The sequence below is a fragment of the Scyliorhinus canicula genome, chromosome 6 (genome assembly GCF_902713615.1).
Source record: "Scyliorhinus canicula chromosome 6, sScyCan1.1, whole genome shotgun sequence".
NCBI classification, from domain to species: Eukaryota; Metazoa; Chordata; class Chondrichthyes; order Carcharhiniformes; family Scyliorhinidae; genus Scyliorhinus; species Scyliorhinus canicula.
This window is the reverse complement of record NC_052151.1, coordinates 121,533,660-121,555,299: the sequence shown is the minus strand read 5'-3', so window position 1 is coordinate 121,555,299 and position 21,640 is coordinate 121,533,660. Positions and strand designations below refer to the sequence as shown.

The window sequence follows — 21,640 nt, the reverse complement described above, 5'->3', positions numbered from 1 at the left end:
AGACCTGGCATCCAACCTGCTGTGTTGAGAGAATTGGATTAAGGCAGGCAGCAAAGACATGGGGCACGATTCTCCGACCCCCTGCCGGGTCGGAGAATCGCCCGGGGCCGGTGTCAATCCCGCCCCCGCCGTGTCCCGAATTCTCCGCCCTCCCGAGATTCGGCGGGGGCAGGAATTGCGCCGTGCCGTTCGGTGGGCCCCGCGTGGCAATTCTCTGGCCCGTGATGGACCGAAGTCCCGCCGCTGACAGGCCTGTCCCGCCGGCGTGGATGAAACCACCTACCTGGCCGGTGGGATTGGCGGCGCGGGCGGGCGCCAGGGTCCTGGGGGGGGGGGGGGGGGGGGATCTGACCCCGGGCCTGTGCCGTGGGGGCATTCTTTTTCTTCCGCCTTCACTATGGTCTTCACCATGGCGGAGGCGGAAGAGACCCCCTACCCTGCGCATGTGCCGGTATGACATCAGCAACCGCTAATGCTCCGGCGCATGCGCGGATTTATGCCGGCCGTGAAGTCCTTTCGGCCCCAGCTGACGTGGCGCCAAAGGCCGTTCACGCCAGCTGGCGGAGTGGGAACCACTCCGGTGCAGGCCTAGCCCCTCAATGTGAGGGCTTGGCCCCAGTCTCCGCACCTTTGGGGCGGCCCGACGCCGGAGTGGTTCATGCCACTCCAACACGCCGGGAGCCCCCCCCCCCCCCCCGGTAGGGGAGAATCCCGGACCAGATGACTGAAAAGCTTAGCTTTACTTTTCTCAGAAAATCAGGCCAGTGATTGGAGATGCAGGACTTCAACTTACTAATTTTGATCACAGCCTCAGGTCCTGAAACACAGCCACTTGGTTTTATTTCCACAACTGTCTTCAGGCACAAAGCCTGACCAAGGGGTGAGCTTGTGCATAGGATCTATTGGGCTTCAGCAAATGGCTTGAGCTTCAGGTAAGTTCTGCCTCCGGTACAAGACTTGGGGGATCGTGAAAACCAGTCCTGAATTTATTCGGAGTAAATATTAAAACAATTTGCCTCAGGTTGAAAGTGCTGTTTGATACTAATAATCATAAGATAGTTAGGAGTCAGTAGAAAACATAAGTCAAGGCAACTAGAATTTGACGAGGCTTGTTGATGGAGCTAAACCTTTCGGCAGGTTTGGTAACCTGATACCTGACTCAAGCAGGTGCGGAATACTCCTCAATTGTGTTGATAATTCAGCGACCAGCTTGCCTGAGTTATGAAACCTGTAGATGTGCTTATAAACTCAGACAAACGTGAATAATTTAAGATTATAGTCCATCTGCTACCTTCTTGCCCACTCACTTAACTTGGTTTTGAGGCCATGTAAACATAGTGATGGGTTTAATGACATGAAGAACATCCAACTAATAAGGGATAGAAATGCGTTTCTTTATCTCTCACAAGTAATGTGAAGATTTGTCACATGAGGGCAGCAAATTATTGTAGGTATAAAATATACTTTTCACTTTTGCTTTTCTAGTTTCCTTATTCCCTGATCCTCTATGCCAGAGTTTTGTAAACTCCTTTTCCTGGGACACACTTTTACCAACCAGCCGATCTTCGGGACCCACGTGACCGACCTTCGCGACCTTGCTTACCTTTGATACGATTGGTGAGCCTGCTTGGTCCTCATGATCCCACTTGCTGTGTCACTCAATGCTGAGGCCTTTGGCTGATGATTTAAGTTCTCGCTTCATCCTTTGAAAAAAATCGAGAAGTTTGTCTTCAAACTCATCATGGTTAGTCTTCAAATGCCTTTGCAGCTTTGAGGATTTTAAACTTTCCAGTACCTCCCTATGATAGCACACATGGGCTTTGCATCCTGATTTGCAAAATTAACAATGCCATACCTTGAGAAATCATCTTTATATTGCTTTGTTCCCAATTTTAGCTTCTTAATTATTTGTTCACCAGAAGCCCTGGAGCTCTGGATACAGCTCACACCAGCACTGCTTTATTCTGCCGTGGACTTTCCTGAGAAGCTCTCTCCAGTAGATTTAATTGTGAGATCCTGGCCTGTTTGTGGCTCTGGCCCTCTCCTCCTTTATTGCAAAATTATCCATCTTCACAGTTCTTCACAAAGTCCTGTTGCTTGCTTGCTGGCAGCTACAAAATGGATTTTGCATCCAGAGCACGTGACGTCAGTGTATGGGGTGCTCTCTGCAACCGCTTCTGGCGGGAAGATTCCATCGATCTTTTTTAAAAATGTGGTCCTGGGACAGCTCGCTGACATCAGGAGGAGGCAGTCTGCCCCGTTGAGCTCCGGGCCTGCGCACTACTAGATCAGGCTGAGGGGGTACGCATGCGTGGACGGATGGCATTCTTGGAAGCCGATCATGGCCTTTGGGCACTTCACCGCACGATTAGGAATACCACGACCAATCACTCCGTGACCCTCCCAACACCCGCCCACAGGTTGCGGCCCTGAGTTTGAAAATGACTGTTCTATGCAGTTATATTAATACACAGTTATATTGAAATGCAGTTCCATGGCCACACAGTTTGTGTGTGAACTTGGATATTGAGTGTTGAATGGTCCAGGAAACACAACTTGGCCCAATCTGGTCTACATCTGATGTCCACATGTGCATTTGCAGCAAGAAAGTGAGCAGGGTCAGTGAACAGTGGGCAGCACTGTAGCACATTGGTTAGCACTGTGGCTTCACAGCGCCAGGGTCCCAGATTCAATTCCCGGCTTGGGTCACTGACTGTGCGGAGTCTGCACGTTCTCCCTGTGTCTGCATGGGTTTCGTCCGGGTGCTCCGGTTTCCTCCCACAATCCAAAGATGTGCAAGTTAGGTGGATTGGACATGATAAATTGCCCTTAGTGTCCAAAATTGCCCTTAGTGTTGGGTGGTGTTACTGGGTTATGGGGATAGGGTGGAGGTGTTAACCTTGGGTAGGATGCTCTTTCCAGGAGCTGGTGCAGACTCGATGGGCCGAATGGCCTCCTTCTGCACTGTAAATTCTATGATTATTATAGGAACAGGAATCTTGGCTCTGTTTCTCCTGCTGAAGTCCAGAGTCACTTATATCACCGCATTGCAATTCCCAACTGAGATCATAGAGACTTGGAACCACAGTAATCCCTACAGTGCAGAAGGAGGTCATAGGGTCTGCGCTGACCATTCGAAAGACCACCCAACACAGGCCCAATCCCCGCCCTATCTCTATGGCCTTGGGACACTAAGGGGCAATCTAGAATGCCAATCCACCTAACCTGCACATCTTTTGGATTGTGGGAGGGAACCCACGCAGACACGGGTTGAACGTGCAAACTCCACAGTCACATGTGGTCGGAATCGAAACTGGGTCCCTGCCACTGTGGGGCAGCAGTGCTGACTACTGTGCCATCATGACACCCTAAATGGAATGGAATGGAGCTTGCAGGTGTTGGTGTTTCCGTGTATCCGTTGCTTTTGTCATTCTAAATTTGAGAGGGCGTGGGTTTGGAAAGTGGTGTCAATAAGCTTTGGCGAGTTGCTGCATTGCATCTTATGGATGGTGCACAATATTATAACAGTGTGTCGGTGATGAAGAAGTGATTGTTTCAGGTGGTGGATTGGGCTCCGATCAAATGGGCTGCTTCATCCTGGATGGTGTCAAGCTTCTTGAGTGTTGTTGGAGCTGCACTCATCCAGGCAAGTGGGGAATATTCCATTACACTCCTGACTTGTGCCTTGCAGATGATGGACAGGCTTTGGTAAGTCGGGTAGTGAATTATCACAGAACACCTGGCCTCTGACCTGATCTTTTAGTCACAGTATTTATGTGGCTGGTCCGGTTTTGTTTCTGCTCCAGGGTAAACCCAGGGTGTTGATTATGGAAGATTTAGCGATGGTAATGCAATGAATGTCATGAGGAAATGGTTAGATTCTCTCTTGTTGGAAATAACTATTGCCTAGCACTTGTATGGCACAAATCTTTATTGTTACATACCCCAAGCTTGAATGCTGTCCAAGTTTTGCTGCAAGCAGGAAAATTTGAGGAGTTATGAATGGTGCTGAACACTGTGCAATAGATACATAGAAGATAGGAGCACCTTCGAGCACCTTTGGCCCTTCGAGCCTGCTCCGCCATTCATCACGATCATGGCTAATCATCCAACTCAATATCCTAATCTTGCCTTCTCCCCATAGCCTTTGATCCCATTCTCCCCAATTGCTATATCTAGCTGTCTCTTGAATATATTCAATGTTAGGACAGCACGGTGGCACAGTGGTTAGCACTGCTGCCTCCCGGCGCCAAGGTCCCAGGTACGATCCCGTCTCTGGGTCTCTATTCGTGTGGAGTTTGCACATTCTCCCCACGTTTGCGTGGGTTTCGCTCTCACAACCCAAAATATGTGCAGGGTAGGTGAATTAGCCACGTTAAATTGTCGCTTAATTGGAAAAAATAAATTGGGTACTCTAAATTTTAAAAACAAGAATATAGTCAATGGTTTGGCATCAACTGCTTCCTGTGGTAATGAATTCCACAGGCTCACCACTCTTTGTGTGAAGAAATGTCTCCTTTTATCTGTCCGAAATGGTTTACCCTGAATCCTCAGACTGTGACCCCTGGGGCGGGATTCTCTGAACCCCCGCCATCGGAGAATCCCGCCGTTTTTTGGTGGGGGCGGGGATCGCGCCGGTCGGAGGCCGATGGCAGTGGCCCTCCCCCCGGCGATTCTCCGGTCCCCGATGGGCCGAGCAGCGACCCGTTTTCGGTCAGTCCCGCCGGCGTGAATTACACAAGGTCTATAATGGCAGGACCTGGCTCTGAGGGTGGCCTGCGGAGTCCTCGGGGGCGATCTGGCCCCACGGTAGCCTGGCTTGCGATCGGGGACCACCGATCTGCAGGCGGGCCTGTGCCGTGGGGGTACTCTTTCCCTCCGCGCCGGCCTGTGTAAAGCTCCGCCATGGCTGGCGCGGAGAAGAAACCCCCTGCGCATGCGCAGGAATCACGCCAGCGGTTCTGGAACACGCTGGCGCTCCTGCACATGCGGCAACTCACACCAGCCAGCGGAGGCCCTTCGGTGCTGGTTGGCGTGGCGCCAAACACTCCAGTGCCGGCCTAGCCCCCGAAGGTGCGGAGGATTCTGCACCTTCCGGGCAGCCCGATGCCGGAGTGGTTCACGCCACTCTTTGGCGCCGGTACGGCCAACCCTGCCGAATACCGGGGAATCCCGGCACTGGTTCTGGACACACCCATCATTGGTACCATACTCCCTGCAGCTACTCTATCTAGTCCCGTTAAAATTAAGTGTCTATGAGATCCCTCCTCATTCTTCTGAAGTCCAGCGAGACCAATCCATACGTAGTCAGTCTCTCCTCATGTGACAGTCCCGCCATCCCTGGAATCAGTCTGGTCAACCTTCGCTGCACTCCCTTAAGGGCAATAACATCCTTTCTCAGAGAAGGAGACCAAAACTGCACACAGTACTCCATGTGTGGCCTCACCAAGGCCCTGTATAATTGCAGCAACACAACCCTGCTTCTAAACCTATCACTATGAAGGCCAACATGCCATTAGCCTTCTTTACCGCCTGCTGCACCTGCATGCTTACCTTTAGCGACACCCAGGTCCCGCTGCACATTTCCCTCTCCCAATTTACAACCATTCAGGTAGTAATCTGCCTTCCTGTTTTTGCTTCCAAAGTGAAGCAAGGGGCTGGTTTAGCACAGTGGGCTAAACAGCTGGCTTGTAATGCAGAACAAGGCCAGCAGCACCGGTTCAATTCCCGTAACGGCCTCCCCGAACAGGCGCTGGAATGTGGCGACTAGGGACTTTTCACTGTAACCTTATCGAAGCCTACTTGTGACAATAAACGATTATTATTTTTATTGAATAACCTCACACTTATCCAAATTATACTGCATCTGCCATTGATTTTCCCACTCGCCCAATCTGTCCAGATCGTGCTGTACGATCCCTGCACCTCGTCACAATTCACCCTCCCACCTAACATGGTATCATCTGCAAACTTTGAGATGTTACATTTCTTTCCCTCATCCAAATCATTAATATGTATTGTGAATAGCTGGGGTCCCAGCACCGATCCCTGTGGTTCTTCACTAATTACTGCCTGCCAATTTGAAAAGGACCCATTCATTCCTACACTTTGTTTCCTTTCTGCCAACCAGTTTTCTATCCACCTCAATACACTTCCCCCAAACCCATGCGCTTTAATCTTGCACAATAATCACTTATGCGGAACTTAGTCAAACGCCTTCTGAAAGTTCATAGAACATAGAACATTACAGCGCAGTACAGGCCCTTCGGCCCTCGATGTTGCGCTATCCTGTGCAACCCTTCTAAAGTTCCTCTACACTATTCCCTTATCGTCCATATGCCTATCCAATGACCATTTGAATGTGTTTAGTGTTGGCGAGTCCACTAATGTTGCAGGCAGGGTAGTCCACGCCCTTACTACTCTCTGAGTAAAGAACCTACCTCTGACATCTGTCCTATATCTATCTCCCCTCAATTTAAAGCTATGTCCCCTTGTGCTGGACATCACCATCCGAGGAAAAAGGCTCTCGATGTCCACCCTATCTAATCCTCTGATCATCTTGTATGCCTCAATTAAGTCACCTCTTAACCTCTTCTCTCTAACGAAAACAGCCTCAAGTCCTTCAGCCTTTCCTCATATGATCTTCCCTCCATACCAGGCAACATTCTCGTAAATCTCCTCTGTACCCTTTCCAATGCTTCCACATCCTATAATGTGGCGACCAGAACTGCACACAATACTCCAAATGCGGCCGCACCAGAGTTTTGTACAACTGCAACATGACCTCATGGCTCCGAAACTCAATTCCTCTACCAATAACAGCTAACACATCGTACGCCTTCTTAACAACCCTCTCAAACTGGGTGGCAACTTTCAGGGATCTATGGACATGGACACCGAGATCTCTCTGCTCGTCCACACTACCAAGAATCTTACCATTCGCCCAGTACTCTGTCTTCCTGTTATTCCTTCCAAAATGAATCACCTCACACTTTTCTGCATTAAACTCCATTTGCCACCTGTCAGCCCAGCTCTGCAGCTTATCTATGTCCCTCTGTAACTTGTAACATCCTTCTGCACTGTCCACAACTCCATCGACTTTAGTGTCATCTGCAAATTTACTCACCCATCCTCCTAAGCCCTCCTCCAGGTAATTTATAAAAATGACAAACAGCAGCGGCCCCAAAACAGATCCTTGTGGCATACCACTAGTAACTGGACACCAGTCAGAGCATTTCCCATCACCCACCACCCTTTGTCTTCTATCAACTAGCCAATTTCTGATCCAAACTGCTAAATCACCCTGAATCCCATGCCTCTGTTCAGATATACCACATTGACTGGCTCTCCCTTGTCAACTGTACTGGTTACATCTTCAAAGAATTCCAACTGTTTGTCAAACATGATTTCCCCTTCATAAATCCATGCTGACTCTGACTGATCCTGCCACTGCTTTCTAAATGTTTCGCGATAAAGTCCTTGATAATGGACTTGTGAATTTTCCCCACTACCGATGTTAGGCTGACAGGTTTATAATTTCCTGCTTTCTCTTTACATCCCTTTTTGAATATCAGAGAGTGACGTGAGCTACCCTCCAATCTGCAGGGACAGTTCCAGAGTCTATAAAATCCCGGAAGATGACCATCAATGCATCCACTATTTCCAGAGCCACCTCCTTAAGCACTCTGGGATGCAGATTCTCAGGCAGTGGGGATTTATCCACCTTCAATCCAGTCAATTTTCCCAGCACCATTTCTCTACTAATATTGATCTCCCTCAGTTCTTCCCTCTCACTAAACCTTTCATTCTCCAACATTTCTGGTGTCTGATTTGTGTCCTCTTTTGTGAAGACAGAACCAAAGTAGTATTCAGTTGCTCAGCCATTTCTTTGTCCCTTATTATGCATTTCCCTGTTTCTGTCTGTAGGGGGCCTACATTTCTCTTTACCAATCTCTTTCCCTTCACATATCTATAGAAACTCTTAGTGTCAGTCAAAAGCGAACATACCCACTCCTGACTTTATGATGGAAGGCAGGCCTTGATGAAACATCTGAAAATGGTTGGGCCTAGGACATTATGAGGAACACCTGCACCAAGACCTGGAGCTGAGATGGACCTTTGATAACAATAACCATCTTCCTTTGTGCTATGTATGCTTCCAATCAGGGGAGAGTTCCCCCCTGATTCCTATTGATACCAGGTTTGCTAGGTCTCCTTGATGCCAAGGGCAGTCACTATTAACTCACCTCTTGAGTTCATCTCTTTTGACTATGATTGGACCAAAGCTGTAATGAAGTCAGGAGCCGGGTGGTCCTGGCGGAACCCAAACAGTGTGTCAATGAGAAGGTTATTGATATGTAAATGCCACTTGGTAGCACTGTCAATGACCCCATGCATCACTTTGCTAATGATGAAGAGTAGACTGATAAGGGGATAATTGGCTGGATTAAATTTGTCCTGCTTTTTGTGGATGGGACATACCTGGGCAATTTTCCACATTGGCAGTTAGATGCCAGTGTTGTAGATGTAGTGCAACAGGTTGGCTACTGGGTCAGTTCGCTCTGGACCAAAAATCTTTCCACACTAGAGCTGGATGCCTTCGGAGGTCATACTTTTTGCAGTGTACAGTGTGCTCAGCCGTTTCTTGTTATCACATGGAGGGGATTGACTTGAGGCTGGCACAAACTGGCATTTCTGAGGCTGAGGACCTCTGGAGGAGGCTGAGTTGGATAATCCACTCGCCACTTCTAGTTTGAAGATGGTTGCAAATGCTTTAGTTTTGTCTTTTGTACTAATGTGTTGGACTCCCCATCATAGGCGCTGTGGATATTTGTGGAACTCCGTCCTCTGATCATTCTTTAATTGCCGACCACCATTCACAACTGAATGTGGCAGGACTGTAGAGTTTAGATCTGATCCATTGGTTCTGTCAGTAAAACGATGCATCCAGTGTTTTTGAACGAATGTAAAAAAATGTGTCCCTTTATCAGGTTGATGCCTCATTTTTAGGAATGCCCGGTATGTCTCCTGACATTCTCTCCTACACTCGTTGACCCAGCGTTGATCCCCTGGCTTCATGAGGAATATGGTAGGTTACAGAATATGGTCGAGTGCAGTTCTGCTGTTGCTGATGGCCCACAGCACCTCATGGGTGCTAGTTTCAGGCTAGTAGATCAGCCCTGAATTTATTCCATTTAGCACAGTGCAGTGCCACATATTGCAATGGATGGTGTCCTCAGTATCAAGACAGTACTTTACCTCGACAAGAAACGCACAATGGTAACTACTACCAATGGTATCCTGGACAAATATATTTCCAACAGGTAAATTGGTGAGGATGAGTTCAAGTACATTTTTCTTTGTGTTGGTCCTCTCATCACCTTCAGCAATCGGTCTGGTGGGCATGTCCTTCAGAACTCTGCCAGTAGTGTTGCTACCAAACTACTCCCGGTAATGGACTTTGGAGTCCCACACCCTGAGTTATTCTGTGCCCTTGTGCTGCTTCCATGTGGTGTTCAACATTGGGGAATACTCAGGAATCATGGGTAAACAGCAGAAGGTTTCCTTGCCCATGTTTGACCTGATGCTTGACAAAGTACCTGCCCCAGTGTCTCTGTGTTTTCAAGGCTTAACGATCTGGAAGAAGGGCATTGTTGCTAAGTTTGCAGATGATCCAAAGGTATGTAGAGGGTTCAGTAGTATCGAGGAAGCAGGGAGGCCTCAGATGGGCTTGGATAGGCTGGGAGAGTGGGCAAAGAAGTGGTAGATGGAATACAATGTCGGAAAGTGTGAGGTTATGTACTTTGGTAGGACGAATAGAGGCATAGACTATTTTATAAATGGGGAAAGGCTTTGGAAATCTGAAGCGCAAAGGGACTTAGGAGTCCTAGTTCAGGATTCACTTCCGGTTAACATGCCGGTTCTGTTGGCAATTAGGAAGGCAAATGCAATGTTAGCATGTCGAGAGGGCTAGAGTACAAGAGCAGGGATGTACTGCTGAGGCTGTACAAGGCTCTGGTCATACCCCACTTGGAACATTGTGAGCAGTTTTGGGCCCGTATCTAAGGAAGGATGTGCTGCCCTTGGAGAGGGTCCAGAGGAGGTTCATAAGAATGATTCCCGGAATGAAGCACTTGTCATATGAGGAGCGGTTGAGGTCTCTGGGTCTGTATTCAATGGAGTTTAGAAGGATGAGGAGGGGATCTTATTGAAACTTACAGAATACTGAGGGGCCTAGATAGAGTGGACATGGAGAGGATGTTTGCACTAGTAGGAGAAACTAGAACCTGAGGGCACAGCCTCAGACTGAAGGGACGATACTTTGAATCCGAGGTGAGGAGAGATTTCTTCAGCCAGAGGGTGGTGAATTTGTGAATCTTACTGCTGCAGAAGGCTGTCTAGACCAAGTCATTGAGTGTCTTTAAGACAGAGATTGATGGACTTCCGGTGGCAGCCATGGAGGAGTAGGTCGCACATTTGATAGCTCCCCCCTGTAACGGACCTTTGGACCTTTTTCCCCTGGTTTGTTTTGGGATTTTATGGGATAAATCGATGAAGAGTGAGACAGTAAGGAGAAATCCCCCTCCGGTATATGCAGAATTGGACCTGGCCGTGTGAGACGACAAAGTCCTATAAGGGAGACGCAAGTAGAGCTGGTAACACGGGACAGCATGGCGGGGCAGCAGGGCCATGGGGAGACGACACAGTGGTTGACGGAGCAGCTGGTGAAATTTTTCGAGGATTGCTTCGCCGAGCTGAAGAAGCACACGCTGGACCAGATTAAGGCTTCGATTGATCAAGCGGTCAGAATCAGGAAACCCACTGGAGAGCGATCCAGGAGGTGGAACAGAAGTTGTCCGAGCACGAGGAGTATATAACCGTGCTGGAGAACAAGGTGGGGATGATGAATGACCGACAGAAAAGAATGCAGGAGAAGCTGGAGGACCTGGAGAATAGGTCAAGGAGGCAGAATCTCAGAATTGTCGGCCTCCCTAAAGGCAGTGAGGGATCAGATGCGAGGGCCTATGTGCCGCCGAGGGCCATGGTGGTGCGTTTTCACCGTTTCATAGACAAGAAACACGTTTTGAGGTGGGCCAAGAAAGAACGGAGCAGCAAGTGGGATAACTGAGTTGCGTATCTATCAGGACCTGGGAGCGGATTTGGCCAAGAGGCGAGCGGGGTTCAATTGGGCAAAAACAACCCTCTTTAAGAAGGGGGTGAAGTTCGGGATGCTGTACCCAGCCCGTCTGTGGGTCACACATGAGGAACGGGACTTCTACTTTGAAATGCCAGACGAAGTATGGACTTTATTAAAGAAATGAAGCTGGGGGCGAATTAAAAGACACTTAAACCTCTGAGAAGTACTGTGGCCGCGATTTGTTGTGCTGGATTGTATAAATTTAAGTAGCTCTATGTGAAATAATGGGCTGTGTGGATGGTTAAAGGTTTCTTTGTCTTGCAGGGACCTTGTCAGGGAGGATAGGCTTTGAATTTGGTTCTGTTTTTTCTAAAGTGACTTTTTCTTCACTGTTTTTTCTGATGTTTGTTTACTGGGGAATGTGATGCTTTTAAAATGTTTATTCATGTGGGGGGGAAGAGAGGAAAAAACAATAGGGAGACCGACTGCTTGGTGCCAGGGGTGGGAGCTACCGAGTCAGCATGGGTCAGCGGACTCTCGGAAGTGCAGTGGGGGGTGAGCAGGTGTTAAGCTGGAGCGTGACTTGGTGGATTAGGTTTATAGTGTTGTTGCTGGGGAGGGGGGAGGTGGGGGAGCTGCTTTGCTGACGGGAGGAACTGTTACTGGGGGACAAGTGGGAGGTCGGGAACAACGGCAGCCCGAGTGGGGACTCGAGGAAGCGGAGGACGCGAGCTCGAGGCTGGCCTAAAAAGGGTGATGGCTAGTCGGCGACGGGGCGGGTGGGGATTGTTGGAAGACTTGAGGAAGGGGTGGGTTAGCCAAGTGTTCTACTCAGGACTGGACTCAAAGACCAGGGGGGTAGCGATCTTGATCAGCAAACGAATGGCATTCGAGGCAGGGAGAATCGTGTCAGATAAAGTGGGTAGGTACATAATGGTGAGTGGGAAGCTGGAGGGGGTGCGAGTGGTACTTGTGAACGTATATGCTCCGAATTGAGTCGACGTGGAATTTATGAGGCGGGTGTTAGGTAAGATCCCAGATTTAGAGTCATATAACCTGATCATGGGAGGAGAGTTGAATACAGTCATTGATCCGGAAGTGGACCGGTCAAACTCCAGGACAGGGAGGAGGCTGGCTGCAGCAAAGGAATTGAAGAGTTTTATGCAACAGGTGGGGGGAGTAGAGCCATGGAGGTTTGCACGGCCGAGGACGAAGGAGTTTTCCTTTTTTTCACATGTCCACAAGGCATACTCTCGCATCGACTTTTTTGTTCTGAGCAGGGCGATAATACCGAAGGTGGTGGATACTGAGTACTCGGCAATTGCATTGTCGGACCATGCCCGCATTGGGTGGATCTATGGGTTAGTGTGGAGAGAGGGCAAAGCCCGCTTTGGAGACTGGATGTGGGGTTGCTAGCGGATGAAGCGATCTGTGGGCGGGTTAACAAGTCCATCCAGAACTACCTGGAAACAAATGATACGGGGGAGGTCTCTGCAGCGATGGTCTGGGAAGCTTTGAAGGCAGTAGTCAGAGGGGAATTAATCTCGATACGGGCCCACAGAGAAAAGGCGGAACGGGCTGAGAGGGACAGGTTAGGCGAGGAGATACTCCAGGTGGCCAAAAGATTCTCGGAGGCCCCAGACGCAAGGCCACTGAGGGAGCGGTGGAGGTTACACGTGGAGTTTGGGCTGTTGACCACAGGGAAAGCAGTGGAACAGTTGAGGAAGGCAAGGGGGGGCGATCTATGAGTATGGGGAAAAGGAGAATGTTGGCGCACCAGCTCAGGAAAAGAAAGGCGGCCAGGGAGATGGGTAAAGTAAAGAGTAGAGACGGTAATACTGTCCTGGACCCAGCGGGGGTGAACGAGGTGTTTCAGGACTTTTATAGCAAATTATATGAGTTGGAACCCCTGTCTGGGGTGGAGGGGATGAGGCAGTTTTTGGATCAGTTGAGGTTCCCGAGGTTGGAGGAGGACCTGGTGGAGGGGCTGGGAGCCCCAATTGAGATTGAGGAAATAATCAAGGGGCTGGAGGGCATGCAGTAAGGCAAGGCCCCGGGGCCTGAAGGCTATCCGGTGGAATTCTGTAAGAGGTTTTCAGAGATATTGAGCCCACTGCTGGTGAGGACATTTAACGAAGCAAGAGAGAAGGGAGTCCTCCCCCCAACAGTGTCGCAGGCCTTGATTTCATCGATCCTGAAACGGGAAAAGGATCTGGAGCAATGCAGGTCATACAGGCTGATTTCTCTACTGAATGTGGACGCCCAACTGCTGGCTAAGATACTGGCCACAAGGATAGAGGACTGTGCCCCAGGGGTGATAGGGGAAGACCAGCCAGGATTTGTTAAGGGCAGGCAACTCGAGGCCAATGTTCAAAGACCTCTAAATGTTATTATGATGCCCTCAGAAGGAGGAGGTGGAGATGCTGGTAGCGATGGATACGGAGAAGGCTTTCGCTCGGGTGGAGTGGAGTTACCTGTGGGAGGTGCTAGGAAGGTTTGGGTTTGGTGAGGGCTTTATTTACTGGGTGCGGGGTGCGGTTTCTCTATCAGGCACCAGTAGCGAGTGTGCGTACGAACCGGCTGAGGTCAGGGTATTTTAAACTACACCGAGGGACAGGCAAGGGTGCCCCCTCTCCCCGTTACTGTTTGCTCTGCCATAGAGCCATTGGCCATGGCGTTAAGAGCCTCTAGGAACTGGAATGGGCTGGTTCGGGGGGGGGGGGGGGGGGGGGGGGGCGCGGTGGAACCACCAGGTCTCGCTCTACGCAGATTACCTGCTCTTGTACATTGTGGACCCGTTTGAGGGGATGGGGGAAGTAATGTGAATCTTGGGGGAATTTGGCAATTATTCGGGGTATAAATTGAACATGGGGAAAAGCGAGATGTTTGCGATCCAGGCAAGAGGTCAGGACAAGAGACTGGGAGAGCTGCCGCTTAGAATGGTTGGGGGGAGGATTCCCATATCTGGGAATCCAGGTGGCCAGGGAATGGGAGGCACTGCACAAGGTAAACCTATCCCGGTTGGTAGAACAAATGGAAGGGGACTTTAAGAGATGGGACATACTCCCGCTATCACTGGCGTGGAGGGTACAGACCGTGAAAATTACGGTCCTCCCCAGATTTCTGTTTGTCTTTCAGTGCCTCTCCATCTTCATCCCTAAGGCCTTTTTCAAGCGGGTGATTAAGATTATTTTGGGCTTTGTGTGGGCGAGTAAAACCCCACGAGTGAAGAAAATGTTGCTGGAGCGCAGTCGGGGAGAGGGTGGGATGGCGCTGCCGAACTTCTGCAATTACTACTGGGTAGCTAATATAGCCATGATTAGGATGTGGGTAGTGGGGGAGGGGTCAGCATCAGAGCGGATGGAGACGGCGTCATGTAAAGACACCAGTTTGGGAGCACTGGTAATGGCACCTCTGCCGTTCTCGCCGGCCGGATACTCCGCAAGTCTGGTGGTAGTGGCGGCTCTGAGGATCTAGGGGCAATGGAGGAGATATAAGAGAAGGGAGGGAGATATATTTGGACCCCGATGTATAATAACCACAGGTTTGTACCGGGTAGGCTAGATGGCGGGTTCTGGAATTGGCGTCTGGCAGAAATTAGAAGGATGGGGGATCTATTTATAGACAGGAGCTTTCCCAGCTTGAAAGCTTTGGAGGATAAATTTAAATTGCCAGCAGGGTATTTGCAGGTGCTAAACTTCGTAAGAAAACAGGTGCCGGTCTTTCCGCTGCTGCCGTCATGGGGGATACAGGATTGAGTAGTTTCCAGTACCTGGGTGGCAGAGGGGAAGGTATCGGATATTTGGCAGGAGCTTTCAGAGGCGGAGGAAACTCCAGTGGAGGAGCTTAAGGGCAAGTAGGAGGACGAGCTAGGAGGAGAGATAGAGGCGGGTCTGTGAGCGGATGCCCTAAGCAGGGTTAATGCCTCCTCATCATGTTCCAGGCTTAGCCTGATACAATTTAAGGTAGTCCACCGGGCACACATGACAGCGGCTAGGATGAGTTAAGTTCTTCGGGGTGGAGTATAGGTGTGCGAGGTGCGTGGGAAACCCAGCAAATCTTGTCCACATTTGAGCATGCCCGTAGATTCGAGGGTTTTGGCAGGATTTTGCTCAGGCAATGTCTGCGGTATTAAAAACACGGGTGGTGCCGAGTCCGGAGGTAGCGATCTTTGGAATGTCGGAAGATCCGGGAGTTCAGGGGGCGAAAGAGACCAACGTCTTGGCCTTTGCCTCCCTGGTAGCCCGGAGACGGATCTTGTTAATGTGGGGGGACTCGAAGCCGCCGAGTGTTGAGACCTGGGTTAGTGACATGGCTGGGTTTCTCAGTCTCGAGAAGATAAAGTTCGCCTGAAGGGGGTCAATGTTAGGGTTCACCCGGAGGTGGCAGCTGTTCGTCAACTTTCTCGGGGAAATTTAAAATGTCAGCAGATGCAGTATTCCAAGGGGGGGGGGATTGTTGTTGTATGGTTGGGGTGTGTGAAGATTGGGCTGGGCGGGGGAGGAAATGTTTATTTTACCATGTTGATGTCATTGTTTATGTTACTGTTATAAAAATTTTCAAATACCTCATTAAAATATTATTTTAAAAAACGACAGAGAGATTGATAGGTTCTTGATTAATAAGGTGATCAGGGGTTATGGGGAGAAGGCAGGAGAATGGCGATGAAAAACATATCCGCTATGATTGAATGGCGGAGCAGACTCGGGTGGGCCGAATGGCCTAATTCTGCTCCTTTGTCTTATGGTCTTATGCCACAAGATATGGGGTCTCTGTCAATGTTGAGGATTCCAAGAGTCTCTTCCTAGCTTTATACCTCTGTGCAATTATCTCTGGTGTTCCTGCCCTGCTTGCAGGCCAACACATCCAAGGTTGGTTATTGAGGCATCTGGGACATGGGATGCATTATGATTTTATGAGAATGACTACATCATGCTGTTGCTCAATTAGTCTGTGGGCAACTCTTCCAATTTTAGCACAAGTCACCAAATATTAGTGAGGAGGATTACGCAGGGTGAACTGGTTTGATTGTACCTTTGTAATTTCCAGTGACTAAGTTGATGCCGAGTGGTCTGTCCTGTTTGTTTTTATTTGACTTTTCCATTGTGATTTGATACAACTCAGCTGCTTGCTATACCATTCCAGAGGGCATTTAAGAGTCAACCACATTGCTATGGGCCTGGTGTCATCGTGTCGCGTCTTTTCGTCCGACGTCATTTCGTCCAACGACACTTCGTCCACGTCTTTTGGTCCAACGTCTTTTTGTCCGCCCGTCTTTTGGTCCAACGTCACTTCGTCCAATTAACCAATTACAAATCAACTCCGTATAAAAGCATTTAATTGATAGAAAGCAGGCACAATACAGCAAGTGAATTTAATTGCTAAAATGCAAGTAATTGATGAAATGCAAGTAAAATGCAAGCTGAAAAATGCAGTTAAAAAGTTAAAAAATCTAAAAATGCATTTAAAAAGATCTAAAAGTTTACTAAGGATGAATTCCCGAAATTACTTAAAATTGATGTAAATTGTGAGCAAAATTCCTCAAGAAATCAATTTTCGCTGTAGGAACATATTCAACGACCAATCTTTTGAGGCGTTCAGTTATTTTCTTGTATCGCGGACATGACGTCGACTGATCTCCCCGAAGAATTTGAGCCTTTTTGCCTATTCCCTTCCCTGAACTTTGCCATTTCTGGATGGGCGAATTCGGGATTAGGAAAGAGACCGATAATATCTATCATTTAACGAGGCTCGTTAAAGGGGAGAGAACGATAATAACTATCCTTTAACGAGGCTCGTTAAAGGAAAGAGGCTGGTAATAAAGATCCTTTATTGTATATTATGTGCATTTGAGAAGATTTCTATTTACAAAAGTTAAAGTGGAGTGGAGTGCTACTAAGCAAGTTTGGTCATGCTAAATTACTATGCTACTAAAAAAGTCTTTGACAAAAAAAATCATCCGACAAAAACACGTAAAAAGTCACAAAAATTCTTTGACAAAAAAAATCATTCGACAAAAACACTCAAAAAGTCACAAAAATTCTTTGACCAAGAAAATCATCCGACAAAAACACGTAAAAAGTCACAAAAATTCTTTGACGAAAAAAATCACCGGACAAAATGACGTTGGACCAAAAGACGAGCGGACAAAAAGACGTTGGACCAAAAGACGTGGACGAAGTGTCGTTGGACGAAATGACGTCGGACGAAAAGACATAGCACCGGTGTCATATGTAGGCCTGACCGGTATGGATGACGATTTCTTTTCCTGAAGGAAATTAGCGAACCGGATGGATGTTTACAACAATCTGGTTATTTTACAGTCGCCATTACTGACACTAGCATTTCATTCTACATTTTATTTAATTCATTAATTTTGAATTACCCCTGCAGCTGCTGGGGGGCAATTTGAATTTATGTCTCCTGATCTTTACCCCAGCTCTCTGTGTTAGTAGTAGTGTAACAGTGCCACTGCTCTTCCAGCCTGTCTTCTATCCTCCATTAACCTGAGCTGATCCAATACCCTGCTTCCCTATCCTAACTCGCACCAAGTGTCGTTCACTCATTTAGCTCAGTGCTTACTGACCTATATTGGCAGCCAGTCCACTGTCACCTCAATGTTAAAATTTTCACCGTTGTGCTCAAACCCTCTCCATTTCTGTAATCTGCTCCAGCCCTCTGAACACTCTGCATTCTTCTAACTCTGGCCTTTTGTGCATCCCCCACTTCCTTCACCCCAAACTCTGGAATTCCTTTCTTTCTCCTTTAAGATCTACCTCTTTGACCAAGTTTTAAGTCACAGCCTAATGTCTCCTCCTTTAACCTGGTATCAACTTTTGTCCAATTACGCTCCTGACATGTATTTGTGAAATTTTAGTGCATAAAGAAACTATATAAATATACTTCATTGGTGATAGCGTTACCCTTTTGGAGGAAAATCTTTTGTTTTAATTTTCAGGTGTTCAATTTACGCACTGAGTGTATTAAATTTGAAAATCTGTATCACAGTGGGGCACTTATATAACCGATCTAGAGTAATGGAAATCTGGAACACTCTTCCACACAAAGCTGTTGAGGCTACATCAGGGGTGGGCAAACTACGGCCCGCGGGCCGCATGTGGCCCGCCAAAGGTATTTCTGCGGCCCACCAAGTCATTAAAAAAAAAATTTTTTAAGGTTAATGGGGGGAGCTGTTGGGTTACTTACTGGTATAGGGTGGATACGTTGACTTGAGTAGGGTGATCATTGCTCGGCACAACGTCGAGGGCCGTAGGGCCTGTTCTGTGCTGTACTGTTCTATGTTCTATATGAGGCGCCCAGAATCATAACCGGGTGAAGTAATTATTTTACTTAATATACTATGCGGCCCTTTGTGAATTGTGAATTTCTGAATGTGGCCCTTGCACGGAAAAGTTTTCCCACCCCTGGGCTACATCAATTGAAAATTTCAAAACTGAGATTGATCATTTTTTATTATTGTGGTGGCGATCTCTCTTGTTAGCTGATGGTTTGCACCATGGTGGTCAACTCTATGTTAAGCATTGCCTAGTCCCAATCTGGCACGGCATTCTACGCCACATCTGCAGAGGAAGGGTTGAAGAAGGTATATCATTTGCTGGCCTTTGTTTTCTCTGGTTGCTCTTCTCGAAGCAATTGAAAATGTCAAAACTCCGATTGACTTTTTTTTACTATATATAAGTGGTAAAGGATTACAGAACCTAGGTGGGTAAATGGAGTTCAGCTGGAAGTCAGCCACAATCTAACTGGATACTAGAACAGATTTGAAAGGCTGAATGCCCTACTCCTATCTCTATGTTTGAAAGCAGAACTACTCTTTTGAATATCTTTTCCAAAATGTGTTAGTATTCAAAGTGATCGAACAGTATTTCTGAATTCGATGAAATTGGCCCTTTTTAACCATTTGAAACCCTTGAGAAACTTTGGTTAAATAAGCACTTTTGTTAGATAAAGATAATCAGTGATGTATAATATCACACCTAGATGCTTATTAATAATAGGAACAATTGCAGTATTTCAAAGATTTAATGATTGGAGGCTTCTCAGTAAAATGATTTTTAAGCCTCATTTAATTTCCCTTGGTTTACCTCAGCTGAACTAGTTTCAAATTCAAAAATACCATTACATCTTCCAGTTTTCCTCACCATTACTCAAAGCTATGTAAAGATATCCTCCACTGCATGCGCATATAGACTGGCTGTCATAAAATACCAATTAGAGTTTGGAGATTAAAAAGTGCAATAAAAGGCTTATGGGCTCTAATGTATCATCATCGTCTGAATGAACTGGTCCACTGGGGAAGTAATAAATTCTCTCTTTATCCGAAGCGTCATTGTTGAGAACAGTTCAATAGATTTTCTTAGTTTGAGAAATTAGTGAAAAATGTTGAATTCTTTCAGGAAGCTCAGGAAATAATTTCACGTGAAAGTTGTTTTACAATTTGTTTATGTAATGATCAGGAGAAGCAGAATTGCTGTTTTAATTGATGCTTGATAATTTACTTGAGATTTCAATTTATTTTCTTTGTATGTCCGCTTGGTCTATTTTTTTTCCCCCTGAACCTTTTCTCCTATTTTGTTTTCACATTTTATTTGGTAGGGGGCTGGAAAATTCCAGCCTATAAGTTATATAGACTGCCCCCAACCAAACTTGTTCACTTCTAATTTTTCTTAACACTTGAGCCAGTATCTGTGAATGGGCTCAACCCATGCATAAGCTTTTTTCTCTTAAACAATTTATGCCTAATTAAGACCGAGCATTTCAGTGTCTTGAAGAAATATAAGCACTCAGTATATTTGTTGTCAATTTAGCTTTGCCTGGTTTACAGCACCCATGAATATGTTTGTGCTTCTGTTGATTTTGATTGATTTGTGCAAGCAGTAAAGCAGATACATTTTGGTGGAACACGTTGTTTTGTGGTTTAAATGAAAGAATTAAAATCTTCAATGGTTTCAGTAACTTTGTTTTGTGAATTGTCAAGTTTTTATACTAAAATATCATAAAGCCCTAGGCTTCCAATAATTTTATCTAAAAGGCTTCTATTAATTAACTTCTTAGGTTCCTGCATTTCCATAATTATTGCTAGTTTGAACTATATTTGATTATGTTGACAGCTGAATGATGGACTGCAACTTGACTTTGGCAAAGGCAGCATGCAAAAATTGACAAATCTTAATAAAAACACATTGTTGCGTCATAGTGAATGGGTGTAAGTCTGCCTCATGGTAAACCTAACCAGGAAGTACTTGGTGGTCAGGCAGTTTGTTAAAAGAAAAATAAGTAATTTCAAGGCACTGAATTTTCTTATTTTACATAAGAACATAAGAACTAGGAGCAGGAGTAGGCAATTCAATGAGATCATGGCTGATCTTTTGTGGACTCAGCTCCATTTTCCTGCCCGAACACCATAACTCTTTATTCCTTTATTCTTCAAAAAACTATCTATCTTTATCTTGAAAACATTTAATGAAGGAGCCTCAACTGCTTCACTGGCCAGGGAATTCCATAGATTCACAACCCTTTGGGTGAAGAAGTTCCTCCTCATCTCAGTCCTAAACCCACTTTCCCTTATTTTGAGTCTATGCCCCCGAGTTCTGCTTTCACCCGCCAGTGGAAACAACCTGCCCGCATCTATCCTATCTATTCCCTTCCTAATTTTATGTTTCTATAGGATGCCCCCCCCCCCCCCCCCGCATCCTTCTAAATTCCAACGAGTACAGTCCCAGTCTACTCACCTTCTCCTCGTAATCCAATCCTTTCAACTCTGGGATTAACCCTCCAGCGCCAGTATGTCCTTTCTCAGGTAAGGAGACTAAAACTGAACACGATACTCCAGGTGTGGCCTCACTAACACATTATACAGTTGCAGCATAACCTCACTAGTCTTAAATTCCATCCCTCTAGCAATAAAGGACAAAACTCCATTCACCTTTTTTTGGTCGTGGTAAGGTCAACAAATCTGTGTTGAACATCTCCCCCCACTGGGAGCAATATCAGACCATCACCAAACTGAGCTGGATCACTATAGCTCTTCCCTGCTCAGCAGAAACTCCTGTCCCCATCCACTTTATTTAACAACTGACCTCCCCACTGAATAGCCACATAGGAAACTCGATGTCGCAGAGGATATCTGTCATCTTACTGAGATAGTTTGTTGGCTTCCACTCTCCCGACCTTGGTCCCTTGTCCTCTATCCCTTTTGACGTGAAGACAGCACATGGTATTTATTTTCGATGAGCAGCACTTAAGATTAGCTATCATATTTTAAAACTGTTTTAAAAATGTATTCAGGATATGGTACGCAATGAGTAACTAACTTACGTTTTCAAACAAGAAAGTCCCAAATTTGGTTTCCAGTCCACATTAAATTTAATGCATTAGTTAGGGAATTAAAACCAGTTCCTCATTTTTTCAGTAGCCTGTCACAGTAATGTACTGAGCTCACTTTCACAGTGCTTCTGCATAGGGTGTCAAACTACAGCAACA

At 46.9% G+C, this 21,640-nt stretch overlaps 1 protein-coding gene across 1 annotated transcript in view; it reads left to right on the top strand.

Annotated features, from left to right (window-relative positions):
- Window positions 1-21,640, top strand: part of gtf3c2 (general transcription factor IIIC, polypeptide 2, beta) — a 152,404-nt gene that overhangs the window by 44,352 nt on the left and 86,412 nt on the right.